Raw genomic sequence first — 18,587 nt, 5'->3', positions numbered from 1 at the left:
AGCCTGTTTTTCTTCTTTCAAACACAGGTTATCACACACTAAAACAATCCTAACAAGCCAAACTACTCCAGTAATATATTTTTTGTTATATGTGTATTTTTATATATATGCCATGATTTGTGTATAAATTAAAAGTTCAGTTCTATGTCTTTTCCATTATAATTCAGCTGATTTTGGTTGTTCTTCCCATCTGTTACTAGTTATGGATCATATTATAATCACCATTTTCTAACCAAAAGCATCAAGCTCGCCATTGGGACTCTACTAAACAACATGACAGTTTCTTGAAAATGGTGTTATCTTTGTCATTTGTTTCAGTAGAAACATTTCAGAGTCTAATTATTAATGGTACTGCTCTGTTGTGGCTCTTTTCATTTGGTCCTTACTCCCTCCTGAGACTTTGAAAATTCTGATGACTTCCAAATCATTTTACTAACTCAGACCTCTTTTCTATATTCCCACTGTGTGCTTCTAAATACTAATTGGTCATTTGTACCTAAGGTTCCACAGACAGTTCAGTCTCACATACCCAAAGCCTACCTCTCAAGATTCCTCTTCTCCCAGTGAAAAGTGCTTCTTCTTTTATCTTTTAGGTAATGAGGTCACCAGCCTGGGTAACTGAAGCTCTAAAGGTCAGCCACCTCCTTCTCTTTTCTCACCTCTCTTCCCCCTTCCACATCCTATCTATGCTGTTCCAGCTTGTAGCATGCCTGCCATAGGCACCATACTGTCACCATACCATGACATCGGTTTGCATCCTCCTCACTTCCTAGCAAGATGATCACTGAAGCTTATTAACTGCTACCATCCCCAGGCTTTCTTCTACCTACACCCTGATAGGGCTGCCAACAAGCTGTTTCAGAAATGATGACACAATCACATCACTGTTCTTCTTAAAGCCCTTGCTGACTTCCCACAGCCAATGGTCCAGAACCATTCCTTGATGAAGATATAGGTGTCAAGGCAAGAGAATGAAATACATTTAAGATTGTGTAGCTTGATTCACAACTTTAAAATATTTGACTTGTGGTATCTGTATTTTTTTTATTTGTATTTCATTTGTACTTTTGCCTTATGCGCAGAAATGGGTAAGGTTAACCTGACTCAGGGGTATCCAATTACTATGATTTCTCCCCTTAACATTTTTTAAAATAACAGATTTATGGGGATATAATTCACTTATAGTAAAATTATCTTTTTTCAAAGAAACAGCAAAATTCAATATTTTTTAGTACATTTGCAGAGATATGCAACCATCCCCAGTATCTAATTCGAGAATATTCTATTACCCCAAAAAGAATTGTCAAGCTCCATAATATTTTATTATCCTAAAAAGAAATGTCATGCTAATTACCAATCACTCCCTAGTCTTTTTCCTAGCCCCTAGCAACCACAAGTCAACCACTAGTCAAAATGGATTTGCCTATTTTGGACATTTCACATAAAATGGAATCCTATAAAATGTGGCCTTTGGTGTCTATCTTCTTTCATTTACAATAATGTTTTCAAGGTTCATCCATATAGTAGTATGTATCAGTACTTAATTCCTTATTACAGCTTGATAATATTCCACTGTATGGATATACCACATTTTGTTTATCCATTTATCAGTTGACAGACATTTGGGTTCTTTCCACTTTTTGGTAATTATGCATAATGCTGCTAAGAACATTCATGTACACATTTTTCTGTGGACATATGCTTATGATTCTCTTGGGTATATACTTAGGAGAGGAATTGCTGGATTTAATGGGAAATCTATGTTTAGCATTTTAAGAAATGGCTAAATCTTGGGGCGCCTGAGTGGCTCAGTCGGTTAAGTGTCCGACTTCAACTCAGGTCACGATCTCGCGGTCCGTGAGTTCGAGCCCCGCGTCGGGCTCTGGGCTGATGGCTCAGAGCCTGGAGCCTGCTTCCGATTCTGTGTCTCCCTCTCTCTCTGCCCCTCCCCCGTTCATGCTGTGTCTCTCTCTGTCTCAAAAATAAATAAACGTTAAAAAAAAATTAAAAAAAAAAAAAAGAAATGGCTAAATCTTTCCTAAAATGGCTGTAACGTTTTATAGTCCTACCAGCAATGCATCAAAGTTCTAATTTCCCCACATCTTTGCCAACATTTTTTTAAATTATAGCTATCCTAGTGGGTATGAAGTAGTATCTCATTTGGTTTTGATTTGTGTTTATCCTAATGACTAATGATGCTGAGCCTAGTTTCACGTGCTTATTAGCTGTTTGCTTATTTTCTTAGGAGAAATAACTTTGAATCCTTTGCCCTTTTTGAAAATGAGTTATTTTTCTTCTTATGGGTGAGTAGTAGGAGCTCTTTATACATTTTGGCTGAATAATACTCCACTGTACAGAATATATGTTTCTTCTCAGATACATGATTTACAAATATATTCTACCATTGTGTGGGTCGTCTTTTTCACTTTTTTAATGATGTCCTTTGAAGCACAAAAGCTTTTAATCTTTATGAAGTCCCATTTAGCTGTCTTTTCCTTTGTTGCTTTCTTTTGGTGTCATATCTGAGAAAACTAATCCAAAATCATGAAGATTTACTCCTCTGTTTTCTTCTTAGTCTTTTATAGTTTTAGCTCTTACATTTAGGGCTGTGATCCATTTTGAGTTAATTTTTGAATAAAGTGTGAGTTAGGGGTCCAACTTCATTCTTTTATTTGTGGATACCCATCTGTCCCAGAGTCATTATGTTGAAAAGACTATTCTTCATCTCCACAAAACTGCCTTACCACCTTTTTCAAAAATCAACGGACCCATAAACCTAAGTGTTTATCTCTCAAGTATCACTTCTATTCCATTTATCTATATGTCTACTCTTATGCTAATGACACACTGTTTTCATTACGGTTGCTTTGCAGTGATTTTAAGTTCAAGAATTGTAAGTTACAACTTTGCTTTTCCTTCTAAGATTACTCTTGCTATCCTAGGTCACCTGCATTTTCATATAAATCCTAACATTATCTCGTCAGCTTCTGAAAAAAAATCAGCTTGAATTTTGATAAGGACCATGTTGAATCTATCAATTTGGGATAGTATTGGTATCTTAAGAATACTAAGTCTTCTGATATGCATGCAGGAGATATATTTCTATTTATTTAGGTCCTTTTTAATTTCATTCAGCAATAGTTTTCAGTGTATAAATCTTGCACTTCTTTTGTTGAATTCCTTCCTAAATATCATATCCTTTTGGATGCTATCCTAAATAGCATTTTTTCTTAATTTCATTTTTGGATTGTTCATTACTGTTATATACACATATGATTGATTTTTGTATACTGATCTTGTATCCTGTAACTTGCTGCATTCATTTATTAGCTCTGTTTTTCGTAGATTCCTTAGGATGCTCTATGTACGAAATTATGTCAACAAATAGAGATAATTTTACTTCTTTATTGCAGCCTGAGCATCTTTTATTTCTTTTCTTGTCTAATTGTTCTGGCTAAAACTACAATACAATGTTGAACAGACGTGGTGAGAGCAGACATCTTATCTTTTTCCTGATCTTAGAGGGAAAGGTTTTTCACTGTTAAGTGCAATGTTAGCTATAAGTTTTTTGTAAATGCTCTTTATCAATTTGAGAGACCTCTTCTATTCCTAGTACATTTAGAGTTTTCATCATGAAAAAGTGCTAGATACTTATTTTCATTCATTTATTGAGATGACCACATGAGTTTTGTTTTTTATTCTATTAATGTATTATTATATTACATTGATTATTTTTTATGTGCTAATCAGTCTTGCATTCCTGGGATAAATCATCTTACTTAGGCTGGTGTATAATTCTTTTTATACATTGTTGGAATTGGTTTGCTAGTATTTTGTTGAGGACTATAGTGTCTATATCTATAAGATATGTTGGTCTATAGTTTTTGTTTCTTGTTTCTTTGCCTGATTTTGATATCAGAGTAACACTGGCCTCATAGACCGGGTTGGGAAGTGTTCCCTTCTGTTTTATTTTTTGGAAGAGTTTGTGAAGGATTAATTTTCTTTTAATTTTTCTTTTAATATTTTATTGAACTCACTGGGTAGCTATCTGGCTTGGGCTTTTCTTTGTGCTAAGTTTATTGATTACTAATTCAATCTTTTTACTTGCTAAAAGTCTATTCAGATTTTCTATTTGTTTTTTAGTCAATCTCAGTATTTTGTGTCTAATAATTTATCTATTTCATCTAGGTTGTCTAATATAACAATCTACTTCTATTAAGGCCTACTTTATTTCAGTAGTATACAAAAACTTTACTTGTGTATAGCTCTATTTGCTACCCTCTCCTTTGTCCTTTTGTTATCATACAAGTTCGTCCACATAGCTTTATACTTACAGCTTTGTCTTATAGGCATCTTTTAAATCAGGCAGGAGAAAAAAGGAGCTATAAACAAAAACACATATACCGTGTCTTTTATATTTTACTAATGCTCTTTTTTCCTTCATGTGGGTTCAAGTTACTGTCCAGTGTACTTTGATTTTAGCCAGAAGAACCTCCTTTAGTATTTCATGTAGGCAAGTTCTGTTAGTGGTGAATTCTATCAGCTTTTGTTTATCTGATAATGTCTTCATTTCTCCTTCATTTTTAGAAAAAGTTTTGCTGGATATAGAATTTTTGGTTGTCAATTTTTCTTTCAGTGCTTTGAATGTGTCATCCGTGGCTTTCTGGACTTCCTGGTTTCTGAGGAGAAAATGGCTGTTAATACTGGTAAGACATCCTTATACACTTCTCTCTTGTTGCTTTCCAGATTCTTTGACTTTTGACACTCTGATTATGACATCTCAGAGTGGACCTCTTTGAGTTTATCCTACTTGGAATTCACTGAGCTTGTTGGATATATAGATTCATGTTTTTCATCAAATATTGGCTGTTTTCAGATATTATTTCTTCAAGTATTCTTTCTGTCCCTTCCTGTCTCTCCTTTCCTTCTCACGCTTCCCATTATGTATATGTTGGTACACTTGATGGTGTACCACAGTTCTCTGAGCTTCTGCTTACTTTTTTCATTCTTTTTTTTTTCTTTCTGTTGATAGACTGAATTATCTCATTTGACCTGTCTTCAAGTTTTCTGATTCTTTTGCCTACTCAAATTTGCTATTGAATCCCACTAGGGAATTTTTCATTTTAGTTATTGTACTTTTCAGCTTCAAAATGTCTATTTGTTTTCTCCTATAATTGCTCTTTATTAGTATTCTTTTTGCTGAGATAGTCTTCTCATATATTCCTTTATTTCTTCAGACATGATTTCTTTTCGTTCTTTGAATGTATTTATGGTCACTGGTTTAACATCTTTGTCTAGTGAGTCCAATGTCTCGGCTTCCTCAGTCAATAATTTCTATTGACTGCTTCCCTCGCCCCCAACCTCCATGTATAGAACATACTTTCTTGCTGTTTTGTATGTCTCATAAACTTTTTGGAAAGTTGGACATTTAAGATAATATAATACAGCAACTCTGGAAATCAGATCTCTCTCTGACCATGGTTTGTTTTTTCTGTTTGTTTTGTTGAAATTATTGCTATTTGTTTAGTGACTTTTATGATCCTATTTTGTAAGGCCCATATTCTTTGCCATGTGCAGTGAGCTTAGCTATTAGCCAGCTAATAGCTGGGCAGGTATTTTTTTAAAGGCCGTCAACCCGTACATCTTCCAGCCTTTGCTAACAGGATTTCTGTGTATGGTGGGCCACATCTTCAGTTTTCCAGCTATTTCCAACTCTTTATTAGGGTTCATTCCCTGTGTGTGCAGAGGCTGAAGGTCAGCCATAGGTGAGAGACTAGGGCCCTCTTTGGTCTTTTCTAACTAAGAATATTTACACCTCTACCCATGTGCATGCCTTTTTACATTCCCAGGCAGATGTGTGAGTTTTTCAAAGCCCCTGATGGACATCTCATTTCCCAGCTGTTAATTTAAAATTTTTTTGATTAGCATCCTGTTTTCCCCAACTCTTATTGCTGCCTCAAGCAGCTGCAATGTTAAACAACTGCAATGATCGTTTCTGACAAGTGTCTCAGGAGAAAGATTTTCTGCACTGAGTGAGTTTTGAAACAGGTCAAATAATGACAAGACCTGAAAGTGGGAGTTCCCAGAAAGCTACCAGACAGGTCAAATCATGGCCATTCTCTGGGAATAAGGCTCAGCTCTGAACATATTTTGACCCATCCAGTGGATTCTAGGCTACTGTTTTACACAGCTCCCATGATGGCAAACCTGCTGCTTTTCAAGGCTTCTTCAGAGCTAGAAAAAAGGGAATGGGAATAGGGCAAATTAAATGACACAGAGCTCACCGTTCTTACTGAGAGTCACATATTCTTTTCCTGAATAAATGCTCCTCGGATTGTTGTAATCTTTTAACTGATCAAGTTCTACAAATGTTGATTTGATCATTTTTGTCCATGTTTGCCTTACTTTTATGACATAGTAGAATTTCAGAGGCCTTTACTACACAATTCTAGAAATACTTCTCTTTCCCCTTAGCATTTTACAGGCACTAAGGTCAGGACTTTATGTATTTTTTTCATCATATACGTTTTTGTCAAGTAATCTTTGTTGAGTACTCCACCCCTTGCCAGAGCCTCTTTCTTCAGGGTTATCTTTGAGTCTTTAAAATTTTAAATCTAAACACAATTTTCAACTTGTTTTCTGCTGTCAAATGACAAGTAACAATTGCTACCTAACATCATTGTGTTTAATGAAGATAAAGTGAAATCGAATTTTAACCAAACAGAACACAAAGACTTAAAATTTTCAAGCAAACATATAGCATGACGGTGGAGGGTTGTCCTTTTACAAATGAAATACTCTTATCATCTAGGACTTTTTGTCGTAAGAGAAATTTTGATACCCTTAATCATTGTGGTTGTAGTTCTCTCCTACCCCTTTAATACTCTCATCTACAGACCCACAGATTCATTGATGATATTCAGCAACATTCAGCAAAGATGACCAGGGACCTGTACTGATGGCTAGATTTTACCTTGTTAAGGCACAAAGTTGATAACAGCAATAAATAAACCTGTTAATTAATTAACCAATTAATTAATAGATGCAATAGGATGGAAACAAATCTGGAAGGTCTTAGGTGAAGGAACAACAATCAGGAAAATAAACTCTATATTATAACTACATATTAATATAACTACATATTAGTATTGCAAACTTAAGTTTCAGAAAATTTCGGGACTGAATCTGAGTCTACCATTCACCAGCTCTGTGACTTGGGGAAGTCATTTTACCATGCAAAGACTCTGCTTCCTCTCTGAAAATGGAAATAATGCATAAGTATTTTGCAGATCGAGTGAATTCATGCATATATAGCATTTAGTGTCGTGTATCTCTCATAATAATCCCTCAATAAATGATAATACTAGGACGTAACCAGAAAACTCCCATCCCTGAGCAGACTGGCTAAGTGCAGCTACAGGAGTAGGTTTGTATTTTGAGAAACAAGGTATGTTTCAAAAGTGAGAGTAATGCCTCCAGGGCAGTCTTCCATCTCCCACCATAGAGACTTTTCCCAGACTGATTCACATACATTAATCTCTCTCAAGTATGCCACATGTTACCCGCCTATAAATCATAGATTTCCAGAAAACATGTCATTCATTCACTCATGCATGCATTCTCATGATCAACATTTATTGGGCATATTACACATGCCAGGCACAGTGCTCACTTCGGCAGCTCACATACACATGCCAGGCACTAATCTTAGCATTGGCGTAAGAATGATAAGCAAGCAGACAAGGTCCCCGCCCTCACAGAGATTACCTTCCATAGGGGCTGGGGGTAGAGTCTAGTGACTCTGTTCTAGCAGTAGAGACTAAAAACACCAAGATGGCATTTCCCTGACTCTTCAATAGTGTAGGTTTTGCCTAAGATTTGCTCCAGATTTCACCCAGGAGACCCCCATCCACGGGATTTCAAAGTCAGAGGGAAGATCATGAGGTAGATGCTGTATTTCTCCTGCTCCTGACAGAGGCTTAGGTATTCTGCAATTTTTTTAGCCAAAGTCCCAGTATCCCCTTCCTAGATTTCTATGTAGATTTCTATGTAAGACTGGTCCTAAGGTTTCCTTGACCAGGTGAATAAAAACACAGGCCTAAGGAAGGGAGGGGCTACGAGAAGACAGGGGAAGAGATTTCCAGGTCAAGCAAACATCAGGACCACAAGCCCAAATGTGGAGAAGAGTTCATTGTATTCCATCCTCAGAAAGAACAGTAGCATGATTGAAGATTGGGGAGAAATGGTTCAAGATGAGACTAGAAAACTACCCAGGTTCTAGACCTGCTCAAAGTGTGGCCATGTCTGGTGCCCCTCTGCAAACTGTTGAGGATCTGTGATGAGATAGGGACAAAATGTAAGAGTAAATGTTTAGCAATTTTGTAACAGCTTTACATTGTCATGGCAGTCAAGCAATAACTGTTGGTCTGTAACAAACTGGAAATTTACAAAAGCAAAACTGGTCTTTCACCACAGATAGTTTGAGAAGCATTGCTCTCCATGTCTTGCCTCTCAAACTTCTCTGTGAAGGGGCAGATAGTAAATGTTTTAGGCTTTGGGGGCTGTAGAAACTCTGTCCTAACTACACACCCCTGCTGCGGTAGCACAAAAGTGGCCATAGGCAATATGTCAACAAAGGGGTATGGCTGTGTTGCAGTAAAACTTCATTTAGAAAAACACATGGTGGGCAGATTTTGGCCAGTCATGCAGCAATTTGTCAATCCTGCCCTAGGCCACAGTAAGAGACTGGGCCGGACTCTAAAGGCAATATAACCATCTGCTTAACCATTGTATGTTAATTATACTAAGATTAAACAAAAACAAAAACAAAAACAAAAAACCTACCTGCTTAATCAAAAACACCCCTCACTCTTGGTCCTTTCCCGTCATGCCTGCAAGTATTTGTAAAGCCTTCGTTTTAGTGACTCTAAGTCAGAAAAAAACCTTAAAGCTCCTCCTACCTCCAAATCAGAGTTCTCCTCAAAGCTACCCTGTCAGATGAAGTCTCCATTTAAAGGCAAGGTACCTTTTGTCTATTGCCTGCATTCTCAAGGAAAGATGATGGCACCATTCACCTTGCGTAGCCTGATGAGCCAACCTATGGCCCCAAGGAGTCACAGCCTTACGTTCTCCAGGACCTGGTCAAACCTAGGTTGACATTGCCCTCTGAATCAATTTCCTGAAGCCCAATTTCCTGAAGTATACTACCCCATTTTTCTTCTGTACACAGTTACATTTCTAAGTCCCAGTGTACTTTTGTGACCACTGCCCATCCCTGGCTCTTTTGGTATGTCTGCAATGGCTGTATTGGGCAAGAGGCCTGCCACATGTGTAGCCTTGTTTTTCTCTGGGTTCAGACACTGCCACAGGCAGGAAAGCTTTCTGCATTCACACATGTCTCCATTTACACAGCACCCACTTCATAAACACGACCCAACACCCACCCATACAGTGAAACGCCTTATTCTCTCCCCCACATGGAGCATAGACCACTGTGTGTGTGACGGGACGGACGCCTACCAGCAGGTCTCACACACAGAGGGTATAGAGCTGAGGCAGTTCTTGCTGAAATCTCTCTTTTATTTAAGATTTCTTTCACTGACTCATGACAAACCTAATGGGTAAAACTTCGCTGTTGCAAGTTTCCTTAAAATATCCCTTCTGGGCCTACCACCATTTATCTTGGCAGCAGGTAGCCTGGAGAGTTTTGGAAAGTCTCAGCTTGGCATAGCCTCAGAGCTACTGGCACATTAAAGATTAATAAAGCGCATTTAACTGAGCTCAGGACACTGCAACGTGATCCTTCACCGTGAAATGTGCAAGATTCTTTGTTTGCAATGAACAAAACTGAAGCCAAAAAGGGCCTACCGTGACAAGCTAAGAGAGGAAACAATCAGGAACTTTGTGTATCTTTCCTTGGTAAATTGATGGGCAGGAATCAATGCCCCGGCTCAGCTATACTCTTGCTTAGCACTCTCAGGAATTTAAGATGGGCATCTGAGTATGATGCGCAGAGCTGGGCATGTGTAGTGAGCTCACAGAACCACAGAGATAGCACAAATGCAGTGGGTTCCTTAAAGTATGAGAAAAAGACTGACTCCAAACAAATTCCTAGTCTAGCACATTCTCCAAAAAAAAGTCAAGATAAAGCAAAGCATTTCAAAGCATTTTAGACTTGCTTTAGTAAAACAGAATGTGTGTGCTTGACTGAATATTAACCTAGGAAGGAGAAAACACTTTTTGCATGCATAGGTACGGGGCTGGCGGCAGAATGAACCAGGGAACATTTAAAATGAAAATAAAAATTAAACAAGCCTGTACATCGGAACTGTTGGTTCACAAAAGTAATCTATTTGCTATCAATCTGGGGACACCTGGACACATGCAACAAATACTGGGACAGAGCAGTGGAAGCAAACATTTAGAAATGTATCATTCTGAATTCTGGCAAAGCGCTGGTGGACTCCACGTGCTGGGTAATGCCTTGTGTCTATTTACACAGTGCAAGCCCCTCACGTCCTCCAGAAAAATCCCAGGCAAACCCTGTGCTGTGCACATCAGAGCTCTGGAGCCCTGCTCTGAACACCTCAGGCGCCCTTTCTTCCACACCAAGATAAACATTAAGGAGAAAAAAAAAAATCAAGAAAGAAAGAAAAGAAGAAGAAGAAGAAGAAGAGAAAAGAAAATTCTGTCCTTACCTAAAAGGCATAGCAGACAGGGACACGGTGAGTGTTTCACGTTAGCCCACTCAGTGCTTTCTCTTTCATTCGGTCAATGTTCTAACGCTATTGATGAGAGTTCCTGAGGTTTCGGATCTTCCTTCAAGAGTTTTAATCACTGGCTTCCCCAGCCCGGGTTTAACAAACACCGCTGTGTTTTGTCAATATTTGTATGCAGCACCACATTGGGCAACCGGCCAACACAGCGTTTCAAGAGGCAAGGGGAGAAAACGGACACCCTAACAAACATGCTTCCCTCTTTTGTGTCTTTCAAGGTGGCGCCCAAAGTGTCATCTTTGATTCTGACGGGAGCTAAAGATAGCCTCTTTTTGTGACTTTCTCCACTGCCCCCAAACGCCTGGCTGGGCTGCCCGAGCTGGGCTCAGCAAAGTTTGTTTTTTGTCTCCCTGCCCTGAAGTTCTCCGCACAACCGCCCGGCTTGCCTCTCCACCAGCTGCACTTTAAATGTATTTTAATTGGCTGGAATGTCGAAAGAATCCATTTGGCAGTCGTTTGCATGTGAAGCACGCCCAGGGCAGCTGAAAGAGGCCCCAGAAGCAGCCGATTACTTCATCAAAAGCTGCAGTTTGAATACCATTGACTCCTACATAACTACAGTGAACTCAATTCTATAGGCAAGAAGGAGTAATTAATAATTTGCTGAGAAAATTCTTCATTCATCTAAAAGCCAAAAATGCAAAGGGAAAAAAAATCCCCGCAGACACAACAGTTCTTATGAAAGGCTTGATTTATAGCCTCCAGTTCTACTCTTCACAAACATTGACTTTGTATAGCATTACAGGAGGGGGTCTAATGCATAATTCGGTTTGCCTGAAAAGTTAATTTAAGTAATTTTCCTTTTGAATGATCCCCTGAGATACATCCTTCTATTACCTCTTTTTACATTAGCCATATGCTACAATAAATATTGTCAATACTTGTGGCATTTCCTCATTCCCTTTATTTTTCTTGGTTGGCTGCAATAATTAGTTCGTGGCGTCCACTAGATCCAGTCACAAATAAATTCACTCCGAGTCAAAGTGGATAGTCATCACTATACAGAATTTACGAGCCATACTGAAGTTTAAAATTCTTTAAAACAAATGTCAGTTCAAACAGATTCTAATCAAGGGGGAAGGAAGGCCTATACAAATGTAATAAGTATATATGTCTCAAAAATAAAATAATGATAAGATACATAAAATAAAGAAATTGAATAGCTTTTAAGTGGGTCTTGACCAATATTTTGCTGAGAAGCCTTTCTAATAGCAATTAAACTGGGCTTACAGATTTAGGAGCCCTGGAGAGTAAATTTTGAAGAAGCACCCTAAGTAACCCTGATCTTCACCCCTCATTAACAACCCCTGGTTCAGAGTCAGAGTATCTAGGAGGATCTTGGCACATCTGAGGATGTCTCTCAGTGGAAAATATGAGCCAGAGAACATTGTCAAATTTGTTCTAATGCCTTTTCCTCACTTCAATAAAATTGTGGTTCATAACAAGACAGTACAAGAGAAAGAATGGTGTACGAAAGTTGCTTGGGTGAATTTGTTGAACAGTTCAGACACTGAAAACAGCACCCAAAGTGAATGGGCTTCGCTTGCAGAAAGGCAGAGGAGGAGAAGATCTGGAGAAAAAATGAGGGCCAGCTGCATGGACACACAGCCTGCAAGGTTACACAGAGCCCCCTGATCAGAATGGAGCAGCCCTTGGATTAATGCTGTGCTGGTGCCGTCTTGAAATTCTTCACTCTGGAGCCAGGGACCCTGCGTTTTCATTTTGCATTGGGTCCAGCAAATTAAGCAGCAGGTCTTGACAGAGATAATACAAATCTACCCATTTCAATACATGGTTGAAAATGAAAAGCACTGGGAAGACCATACTGAGGGTGTGGGTAACACTCTGCTTTTTGTCTGACCCAACATTCTACTTTAGATTTTGCAGCAACTGAGAGGATTGAGGAGGGTGATTTAGGAAGAAGAATCTCTCTAGCAAACATGGGGTGAGAGTGATATGGCAGGTTCTAACTGGCCCTGAGCCGATGGTTCACTGTTTGCTATATGACCTTACTTCCCACAGGTTCAGAGAATTTTTTCTTTTTCCTACAGCCAGTCCCCAGTAGTCACTCTATGGGCAGGAAGTTCCATGTATAACCAACATCCAATTTTAAACTATTCCAGAGTCTTGATTCATGATTTGACAAAATTAAATTCAGTGCCAAAGACTGAAGGGCACTGTTTACCCACTACTGTAAGGTCCAGTGGCTCACAAGTTACTAGAGTTCTATAGATCGGGGACCCATGGGTCATCTTATACTTCCAAAAGTGTTCTCCAAGACCAGCCTTTATACCTGGATTCTGGCCTGCCTTGGCCATAACAGAAACTGTTAGAAAAAAAAAAAAAAAGAATTTTTCTTCTAGAAAAGAAATTGGTCTCAGATGCCAAATACTTAATGTCACTGGCATCTTGTATCTATTGGCTAGACTGTTAACATGCTCTGATACTGGTACTTAGCAAATAAAACAGATTTGCATTCTAGAAATAGAATGCAATTCAGAAATAAGCTGGTCCAAACTATTATTTTTTGAAAAACTATAACTGAGGCAACAATTAATGACTTCCCAGAAAGTCAATTAAAAAAAAAAAAAACAAAACACTGTCTAGGCTGCAAACTTCCTTTGGCTACACATGTTCCTATGTTGGACCAGGAAAGTAGTTCCCCATTCTGACTTGCCCACTGACTCCTAGATATATTCCTGGATCTTGTCTGCTTTTATACCTCCGGATTTATTTCAAGTGCCCAAGACCTAACTCCTTGTCTTACCCCTTATGAGCCACTTTCATGCACAGCACTGAGTGTGATGCATCTTATAAGGACCTCTGAACTTACACAAAATACACGGCATAGCCATCATAGAACAGGGCCACCTAGGAATTGTTGAATCTTATGACATAAATTCTTCTCAGCCACTTAGAGAGCTTTATTATATATCCTGGCAGAGGCAGTCTGAAAATCTCACAGTGTCCAAGGAATCGCAAAGTGATCCAGTTTTAACTTCCTGCCAGAGCTTGCCAGCTTATGGGCCCTTCTTTATCCATAATCTGAGTATAGGCTTCAATAGGTCAGAGATTCCTTAGGCTGTGGCTGATCAATATGGGGCCACACAGAGGCTTATGGCGACTCATGGACACAAGGCAAGAAACCATGTACTGGGATGCAGAATAATCTATTAGAAGGATCTGATAGGTTCTAGAAGTCATATATGGGTTAGAGCCAGAAAGGCAAATAGAAGGCTCTGAGCATGAATGTGAAGGTCGTGATGCTAATGAGAAACAAACCAAGTGCCCAGTGCGCCATGTTTCTTGCACCGAGCCCGACGGGTCCCCAACTTCCTCATGTGTCCGTGGGTAGGTATACTAACTATTCCTACCACCCAAGACTAGAACATGCACGCTTATCACAGTCCTCAATCATGGTGACACTGAAACCAAGAAAGCTCAAAAAGCACTCAAAACTCACATGACAAATCTAGGTCAGCCAGCCGGTAGGTCAGAGTCCAAGGAGACAGAAAAAGCAACAAAGTCCCAATTTCTGGCAAACCAGAAGACTCACACATGGCAGATTTGGCCAAGTCAATGAAAAGAGTCAAATCCCAGTTTCTTGGTTCTTCAGGAAACGAAGAAGCAAATCAAGACAAACAACAAGTGGATTCTGCTTGGAGAAACAGGAACCTTATCTTAAACATGGCCAGCCTGTGGCTTGGGGATGTTGTTCACTGGAAAGTAAAAAACCCAGGAGGAAAACACAATACAAATTTGATCTATTAAATTCAATCAGACTAGTATTAATGGAGTCGTGCTGAGTGTACGGTCCTTCTCAGGATCACAGGGTTGAGTGATGAATAGTTCTGGCATGGGGTTGTACATTATTAGGTTAGGGCTGCCATAACAAAGTACCATAGACTGTGAGGCTTACACAACAGAAATTTATTTTCTCACAATTCTGGAGGCTAGAAGTCCAAGATCAAGGTGTCAGCAGGGTTGATTTCATCTGTCTTTCAGATGGCCATCTTCTCCCCATGTCTTAACATGGTCTTTCCTCTATGTGTATCTGTGTCCTAATCTCTTCTTATAAGGACACCAGTCAGATTAGATTAGAGTCTACCCTAATGACCTCATTTTAACAGATTATATCTTTAAAGATTCTATACTTAAGTACAGTCACAGTCTGAGGTACTGGGGATTAGGAGTTCAATATAAGAATTGGAGGCAGGGGGACACCATTCAGTCTATAACAGGTGCCTTGGGGTCACTTCTCATTTACTCCAGAGCCACTTTACTATTGACCATTTAGAGATGGGAAAATTCAGACATAGATTAAGAAATCTGTTGGAGGACACAGAGCAGAGCCAATATGATTCTAAAGCCCCAGTTCTTAACCCAATACCTTGCTGTGTTTCCAGAAGCCAAGTTTGTTTGTTTATCTATTTAATTAACATGATTCCAACAGCACTTGGTGCCCAGAATCTATATCTCATACTCCATGAGTTCCTGGAGCTTGGCCATCATAAATCCAATTCATAAAGCATTTATTGAGCATCTATGAAATAGGCCAAACTTCTCTGCTTGCTGGCAATTTTTTCCAAGAGATGACAATAGTAGTCATAGGTGTGAGATAACTCACTAAGTTTTGGAGAAAGAGGAGACCTAAAGACCTGAGGTTAATGACTTGATGTCTACTGAGGAGTGTCCCATGGCTAGGAAGGGAGGCTGACACTCATGGGGATCCCTGAGGTCAATGTTCAGCCTTCGGAAGCCAGAAAACCACATCGCAGCTCCTAAAAATGACAATTACCATAGAAGCTATAACTTAGAATCACACAAGAAGCTCTGGGCAAACTGATGACCATATGTGAGGAAAGAAGAGAAGGGAAGGAGGAGAGAAAAAGAAAGAAAGAAAGAATGAAAGAAGGAAGGAAGGAAGGAAGGAAGGAAGGAAGGAAGGAAGGAAGGAGAGAGAGAGAGAGAGAGAGAAAGAAAGAAAGAAAGAAAGAAAGAAAGAAAGAAAAACATGGTAGGAAATATTTGACAGGCACATGCCATACAGAAGGTATTAGGCTAGACAGTACTGATAATGTCTCTTTTAATCCTCACAAAATGCTGTGAAGGAAAGTGTATTTATGGTTATTTTAAAGATTCATAAACTCAGTCTTGGTTGTGTTAAAACTTCTGCTCACATTGTCACAGATAGAAATTGGCAGAGCCAAGATTTAAACCCAGCTTTATTCATGTTTTCCTTAAACCTCTCTGCCTGCCAACTCTAAACCAAGCAACGAGAAGCAAGCAGGAAGCTCATACTAACAGTCAATTGGGCTGTGCTGGATGAGGCACTATCTCTAATGGGGGCACCCTTATCCCCACAAGTCCGGTACCTACGGAGGTCAAAACCCCTGGGTGTGAAACTATGAAATTGATTTCAGAAAAGATTGGCTGCTGGTGAGACAGTGCAATCCAGTGTGAACTGAAATGAGAAAGGTCAGAGAGACTGTCTGCTGATGGATAGAGCTAGCACAGGGCTAGTTCTCTGATAACAAAATAAATGGGGCTTGTTGATGGGGTTCACTTACTTTATGCAAATGATTCCGCCCGTGTATTTATTCCTTTGTTGCGTGGGGGTTTGCCTTGATAAAATATATCAGCTCCAACCACCGGGGAAAATAAATCTTGCTGGCCATTCAGAAACCAGACTCCAGATTCAGAGCTGGATGAGACAACCTTTTAGTGAAATCAGTGGTCTGCTAGGCACCAGGGAATTCAGATGTTGTTTATTCAGTGAACAGATAACGATTTATAGCTAGGAGAGAGACAGAGAAAGAGTCATAGAGGAGAGAAAAACATCCTGACTTGTATTTGTATTCAATGAGTGCACTTTAAAGTGCCAATATTTAAAGAGCTGTCAGAAGATTAGGTGTGGATCAACAATTCGCCAATATTTTGGTAAGCCACAGATGGTGGACCATCTATGATGGCAGGTGCTGAAAACAAATGTATAATTCCAACTTCCATTTTATCTTGACCATCAAAGAAGTATCAAAATAGTGAAAGAGAGGGGTGCCTGGGTGGCTCAGGTGGTTAAGCATCCAACTCTTGGTTTCAGCTCAGGTCATGATTTCACAGTTCGTGAATACATGCCCTTCATGGGGCTCTGTGCTGACAGTGCAGGGCCTGTTTGGGATTCTCTTTCTCTCTGCCCTTCCTTCTCTCTCTCCTTCTCTCTCAAAATAAACAAATAAACTTTAAAGAAATAGTTAATGAGAAATAAAAATTGCTATGGGTGTTAGAAATGCATTTTGGTAAGTGATTCTTCCTAATTTTTGTCACATGGAAAGTCATGATAGGATCTTATATCATCCAGGATATCATTTGCTGGCTACTTAAGAAAGCAATTCAATAGCATATTTGAGAGCCAATCACCCATAATGCTTTCTGTATAGCAGATCTTTTTCCAAGTGCCTCAGATAGAACAGCTTTATGAAGGTAGGAGCCATTATTACTCCCATTACTCCTATTCTACAGGTGGAAGAACTAAGGCTCTGCGAGTTGTCCTCAGTCACAATGACATATTTCAAACTAGAGCTGTAATTCAAAATAGGGAACATGGCTCCTCACCACTGCCCACCCTGCCTCTCGTGGAACCTGTTGTCCTGGGCATTAGGAATTGAGCAATTGGGCACAGAGCCCCAGCTTCATCTAGCTTCACTTTATTGCTCTGCCTTTTCTTCTACCACCGTCTCCGACAGACAGGGGTGTCTCCTCCTTACATCAATATAGGCCTCTGGAGATGCCCAGTTTGATAGAAATACCTTAAACTTCTTATTGTTTTGGGTTTTTTGTTTTTTTGTTGTTGGTTGTGTGCGTGCATGCGTGCATGCGTGTGTGTGTGTGTGTGTGTGTGTGTGTGTGTGTATTTCCTGCCAGGAAAATGTTGTGCTGAAGCATTCTGTGGAGGAGAGAAGTGAGGGATTCTGGGCCTGATCTTCCCTTAAAGCTTGTTTTCAGGATGACCAGCTGCCCAACCCATCTCTGTGTTATATACTGCTTTCTTACAAAAACTGTAACTCCTACTCAGGCAGAGGCAACAGGTTTCAGTCTTCACAGTCAGATTCACCTAAGGTCAGCCACTTCTCTGCCATTTACTGTGTCACCTCGGAGAGATGACTTAATCCCCCTGAGTCTTAGAGTCTTTACCTCTAAGGAGATGATAATATGACTATTTAAAAAGTACTTAGATCATATAATGTGAAAATGTCTGGTTTATTAGTGGCCCTTAATTCATGTTAATTTCTCTTTTCTTCCATTGTCATGCCTGGACTAAAGCTACGAACATGAAGACAACTGGGGAGCCCTTACTCCCAGAACTCTCCTCAAGTACTCTGGACTTAAAGATGTTTTAGCCACGTATTAAGGCTCCTACTGACATTGTCTTTAGCTGCATAAGCAAAATCAGTTGCTGAGAAAACGCCTTATAATGGTAAATATCTGTAATAGCAAATAACATCATTGGACTATTCTGTAGGATTTCTGAACCACATGTGACTGAACTCTAATTACTTGTGGAAAAAAATCAGAAAACACAGGAGTCCACAAGACAGTTCGTTCACCAGACTTACCCGCTGTGATAAATCTTTAATGATATGAGTATATATAATTATCTAATAGCTTTAAGAGTCATTTCAAAGAGAAATGCTATCCTATTTTTTGTAAGCCGCAAAACAATAACACTTTTATAAGTAGGGTTGCACTTAATATTTCACTATATATTATTAATATTAAACTTAATATTTCAAAGTCACTATCCTTGAGGGGCAT

Source organism: Lynx rufus, unplaced genomic scaffold, assembly GCF_022079265.1.
Source record: "Lynx rufus isolate CCGP_SWC_20201006 ecotype Redwood Valley unplaced genomic scaffold, mLynRuf1.p SCAF_2, whole genome shotgun sequence".
NCBI lineage: Eukaryota > Metazoa > Chordata > Mammalia > Carnivora > Felidae > Lynx > Lynx rufus.
This window is presented reverse-complemented; position numbering follows the sequence as displayed.